Raw genomic sequence first — 6,479 nt, 5'->3', positions numbered from 1 at the left:
TCGCCACTTGAAACCTAATATTTACATAATTAAATAAACAATGAACCAATTATTTGGGCATATATAAAGCTGACATGTCTTCTACGGAACTTTGTATGACAACGTTTTTTCGCCAGTCTTTTAGCATAGTAAGTAACTCTGGTTACAAAACAAAGTAATTCAGTTTAAGTCGCCACTTTATATGATACTAATTGGACATCTTTAAGTGGTTGTAGATTTAATGATTTTAAACTGTAAATGTGTTTCAGCATTGAATCTACCAACATTTTTGTTTCTTGATTATGTTGTTTGTCCAAGTATTTCAATTGCCAGTAGTTGGACGTATTCCTACTGAAAAGCCCTGAATATCATAATTTCACTTTTTAATTTGGAAAGCATATCGTACGTGACTTCTCCTGAAGATAAATTTTGAGTCATAACATCTTCAGAGCGAGAACGTTAATTATTTTATGTCATTCAATTCTTTTAAAACCTGTAACGGATTTCCTACGTATTCAAGCGTGATACAATTTTACTCAAAAGTACCAAGAATGCCATTCGTTTTATCTGTATAAACCAAGCTCGAAAAACGATAGTATTTAAGCCCTGTTGGCATGGAAAGCTCAAACACCACTCACCTGTCTATGGGTATTGAGCCGAGAAGTATTTTATTAGTACAATTTAAATTACTTTTAAAGCAACGTAGATAAGAAAAGTATTCAAGTCTTAACGTTAAAGGAGAAAAGAATGATGCCTGAACTCGAGTAGGTTTAGTTCTTGAAAAAATAAGTATAAATTTCAGCTCCAGTAATAACGTAATAGTAAAACTTTACTAATTGACAATCATTTTACGGATACCAATCTTAATATAACAGGTTGATCCGTGTTGGGGTCAGATTATAGCAAATAGACTAAAAGCAATTTGTGAATAAATTTCGTATTTATATTGTTTCAGAAAAATTAAAGCTGACACCAAATTCCAACGAGTGTGCAATTTATAGAAATATGGATATTTGTTCCACAATGACTACGTACATAAATCTACACACGATTTTCACTCAGATAGTCATACTAATAATTCACAAAAATGGAACATAACTTGTGTTGTCCAGTTGACGAACACAAAGTATATCCAGTCCCACAGCTCTGTTGGAAGAGCAAGAAACCACTACGAATGGCCTGCCCATCGCACTCTGCCAAAGGAACTCAAGAACACGTTTGTTTGCTGCAGACCCGTTGGTTCCGAAGCTTTGGTTCCTCAAGACAACATAACCACTATGTTACTCCGAGCTAAAGCAGTCACCAACAGCAGCGTACAGGTTGGTTATACATCAACCCTTTTGAGTACCGCGAAAATGCATCCAAGATATTAGCACCACGGCTAAGATCACTCTTCCAAATTGAGACAGTCACATCCAGATATCCAAATCCTGACAGACAAACAGAACTACATGTACCAAATAGCTGATCAAGAGCTGAAAATATAATGCCTAATGACATGTAGTATATGTGACACGGTCATGTGCATAATGCCAAGAGGTACATTTACGCATGCGCGTACATGCACTATATTTGATAGTAAATCGTTTCATCGGGACTATTGTACAAGGTTATTATCACAATCAGGTTTGTGTGTGAATCTGCATCTGGCAAGAAGAATCTTACATAACTTGAACTAATGTTTTCTCATCGTTTAATACATTCAACGTTGAAGTGTATACAATCCGTCTGTTGATTTACAAAATGGCTAATTTGAAGCAGACTATAGTGTATCTAATAACATTGCGTTATATGACAATCATGTATCTGTATAATTTAGGATAAATATTAGAAAATCCAATGTATCAAACAATTCTATCCCATAAAAGGAGAGAGAAAAAGACACGATTTTGTAATTCACGTACCTCTAGAGCTGAAGCTTTTACTCCAGTAAAGTGGACAACTCCCTAATAAAACCTTTCTTTTTGTACAATTACTGTCCATATCGAGTCTTTGAATACACTGGCTATGTTGAACTCAACGTATATCGGTTTTCTCATTGCAAGCAGAACGTAAATAAACTATTCTCGGGTAACGCTGTTCATGGAAACAGATATAATAATAAACATAAAATATACACCATTTCGTGACAGCCACCACAGCCGCAGCCACCACCACCACTACAATTATTTGAAATAAAACTATGTTCACCACCCCACCCCCACCCCCATCAAGACCTATTTAACATTTAGCGAATTAGGTTTTCTTCGGATTGGATGTCTTGCTATGTATATACAATTTAAATTATTATACATTTCGTATGCTTACGGGGACAAGCACTGTTAAGACCTGGCAAAAAATGGTAAACATATTTGTGCGTGCGAGAGAGAGAGAGAGAGAGGTCTTACTTACATTCCCAATGGAAAACGAATCACAAGTCTCTGCTACGTGTTTCGTATAGATAATGTTTAGACACGCTAAATAGTTTCAGATCATATTAACATGTCTTCCCCTGTTGGGTCGAGGAACACATCCCATCTGGCTGGTTTATAATTTGTAACGTGCTGCAATTACTCAAGTGTAACGAAATTTTGTCCAAGTGGTTTAATTTAGTATGATATTTTAAGGACCAGCAACACAATTAGGTCAATGTGACCATCCACTTGGAGAAATAGTGACAGCAAGCCTTGCACGATGGCCACCAGGTTGTAGTTGCCATTTTTTACTGAGACCCTACTAGAAGTAATAAAACGTCTTTCATTGAAAATTTCACGTCCCAACAGCCATCCTTTCAATGATAGCAGAGATATAGGTATTCTTAATATGGTCGCCATTATCCAATCGGGATGAGCAGAAATAATAAGATTATGAAGATGACCATACAGTAGCATTATACACAATCTAGAGACAATACGAAATCTTTTAGTGCAAACCCCAAGCCAATATCACTATCCAATTTAAAGGTGTAACGATAAAATTATTTTCAATATGGCGTCAGAGAAACCATACTGGATCTAAGAGTGATACCGTTTTCATTTACGCCTAACCATACAACATTAGAAGTCTTTTGGTTAATATGACAATCCATTTAAGACTAGCGAGATTAACATGATTTTCAAGAAGAGCTTCGTGTCAGCCATATTGGATGTGAGATTGACACCAATTTGATTTAGAACCAACTAGATGCCATAAGGCATCTTCTGGTAGTCTGGCAAAATCCCTAAGTTCAGATAGCCATCTGTTCTGGAGAAGTAGTGATAACAAGATCTTTAAGATGGTTACCATCTTGTTCATATTGGACCACTCAGGACGACCTTGACTATTTCTACATTGGGAATGACTGAAGGATTCACCATATTGTTTCGAATAAAACATTATTAGTTCGATGAATCATCACTTATCCGTCAGTCTATGTTTTGTATATAGTCAAAGTGGTCCAGATAGGAGCTGGCCACGTCCATTTGTAAATAGTCAAAGTGGTCCAGATAGGAGCTGGCCACGACCATTTGTAAATAGTCAAAGTGGTCCAGATAGGAACTGGCCAAAACCATTTGTAAATAGTCAAAGTGGTCCAGATAAGAACTGGCCAAGACCATTTTTAAATAGTCAAAGTGGTCCAGATAGGAGCTTGCCACGACCATTTGTGGTATGGTTGCAATATTGACATCGAAATTGCGAATGCATATTGGAGGGCAGATCATGTTATTTTCATTTAGAACCTACTAAACGCAATAAAAGTCGTCTGGTGAATAAGCATGTCGATATGCTCTTTCCTTTTTTAGGAGTAGTAATAACAAGAGTTTCAAAATCGCTGCCAAGGTGGCCATGTTGCATGTTAGATTAGGGTTATTTTCACTTAGGACCAACTAGACATTATAAGAAGAGTTTTACTGAAACCCCAGTATGGATATGACCATACCTCAGCAAGTGTAGAATACCACGATTTTCAAGACGGCCACTGTGATGGCCAAACTGACTGCCATTTAGGGCCAATTAGACCACAGTGACAATCCTCCAAGGAATTTAGGATAAGTAGTGATAAGAAATTTGTGCCAACGGGTAGATGAATGATGGACAACCTTGACTTATGACCTCTTGACCCTAAAACAACCTTCTCCTTACCCCAGTTGCAATTTATCCTCAAGATTTGCTTGAGATATGTAGAATTAATATTATCTTGTGGAGACAATGTTTGTTATTCTTGGAGTGGCAGTGTACTTCCCCTTTGACAGTTTCACTCATAGATCGAAATGGTTCCTCTTTTCATTAAGAGCTAGACCTTCACAAAGTTTGGTAACCACAGATGATGGAAAACTGCAGTTATAGAGTAGAATCCAGTTTTATCTCAGCCACGGTGACTTCGACCTTTGACCTTATAAATCTAATTTCGACATTTTTCTTGCTTGGGCCGAATGCAAGTCATCTACAAAGTTTAGCAGCTGTAGATGATGAGATCTCGAGTAATTGTGCTGAAACCGTTTTTATCTTTTCTTCTTTCAGTCACGGTTATTTTTGAATCGTTGATCTTGAAATTGATAATTAGGTTCCTTAGCCCAAGTGCAGGCGAGTCGCAGAGTTTGGTAGCTGTAAAGAACTGAATTAATACGAAGAAACGTTTATTCTTTCAGACAGTGACCTTGACCTTTATGCTTATGAGTTTGAAACAGCGTTCTTAAATTAGCTTAAACATGATAAGTAGACAACGAACACAATTACATAATTCACTCCACCTTGTCTCTGGCGTATACATGAACATTCTCTTTTAATATATGAAAGTAGTTGTACTATAACTGCTTGATAAAAGCCTGAGATTTTGTGTTTCTTCCTGTTTTTAAATTATTGATCTCAAAATCTGCTTTAGAAGCTATTACAATTCTCATTCCATAGAAGACAGATTTTACTGAGTGAATCTCATGGGCTTTGAGTTATCAACCAGGATGACCGCTATCTGTATCTGATAATCAAAACTCACGAGACAGTATTATTTGGATAAAACAGGGAGTGTACATGTTGTTGTAAGAATGTAATTTGCTGATCTAAAGAGGCAATTATAGATTATAGATCCTGAACTGCAATGGAAGTGACAGAGGTTAGGATTCAGATAATATGGAATAAAAATATAATAGGGAGATTGATGAATTCAGCTAGAAATGAATGATGGATGAACAAGAATGAAATAATTTAATGAGCAAGATGATTATAAATTAGAAAATTGCATATTAGCCTTGAATGGTACAGGGTCTCATCTTTTTATCAGTCAACGGAGCCCAAGTGTTCCAGATTCAGCGTTTCTATGGAACCTATATTGTTTGTAAAGTTATTTCTTTGGAGTAGAGCATACTCTACTTTTGTGTTATGATAATATGGATGTAGGACGGATAATATTTGATTAATTTGTTTTTCATTTTAAGAAACATACAAACTGTAGTCATCAACATGATCTATTAGAATTTGTCATGATTAACTACTTTAGCTGAGGTTTACATGAATGGATTTAGAGGATGGATATTTGTATTGGTACATCAACATTATCCGGACTATATAAGTACCGAGTAAATGTATATTTATAATGTGCTTTTTACCTTTGATAGGTGCCTGCAGATTTCATAGGATCTATAATTGGTGTTTATGATCCTAAATAAGAATATTACCAATAAACCTGTTTACGAGTTTGGGGCTGTTTTCCATTGGATGGGTCGGTCAGGTGGGTTCTTAGAAGAACTAAATTATATCCCACTGGATGGGTCGGTCAGGTTGGTTCTTTTACGAAGTGAGTTATTATGAAATATTTCGTCTTGAGTAGGGAATATTTCGTTTCAGGGCTTATGGGTGTATACAAAAAGGTAGAACTGGACACTAAATGTCATTCTTATGTCATATCTTGTTTTAACATCAGTCTGCAGATGTTTTAAAGTTGTGTTTAGATATAATTTAAGAGGAAACAGGAAATTATGCAGAAAGCCGTATTCGTGGAACTGGACTTCGTTAGCAACACTCGTTTCTTTTGGACGCTTAGACTTGTGTTGAACGTTTTTGGAGTAATGTGCATTTAGTTTATTATCTTGTGAAGTTCTGCCTCATGTTTCATAATTTTATCTTAGAGAATTAAATTATTTGTTAACTTTTACAACATGGTTTTGCTTCCTTCCGTTAGTTCGTTTATGGCCATAGAATCGTCCGGAAAACGAGTTTCAGAACTATTACAGGGAACTTAAAATTGTTTTGTAATTCGAAATGATTTTTGTACGGAAGTTTCTCAGTCGAAGACATCTTGATTTCACGTAGTGAAACCAACAAGCTTTAACAATGCCATCTGAGAGGAGAGTTTTATTTCAAAACCGGAAGGGTTAGATTCCTTCAAAAGGACGAGTTGCTTCATCCTGCTAAACAATAATCTATTTCGGAACTACAAGTATTCTTGGTAAAACAAAAACTTAAAATATTTTATACCAGTACTTGGTGGAAAAAAGAAAATTTATTTAAATGCTCTTAGTTTAAAAAAATCTATGTTTGGTTCGACA

Source organism: Sinohyriopsis cumingii, chromosome 8, assembly GCF_028554795.1.
Source record: "Sinohyriopsis cumingii isolate HCF-2022 chromosome 8, ASM2855479v2, whole genome shotgun sequence".
Classification (NCBI taxonomy): Eukaryota; Metazoa; Mollusca; class Bivalvia; order Unionida; family Unionidae; genus Sinohyriopsis; species Sinohyriopsis cumingii.
The sequence above is the reverse complement of the archived record's forward strand: the minus strand, read 5'-3'. Positions refer to the sequence as shown.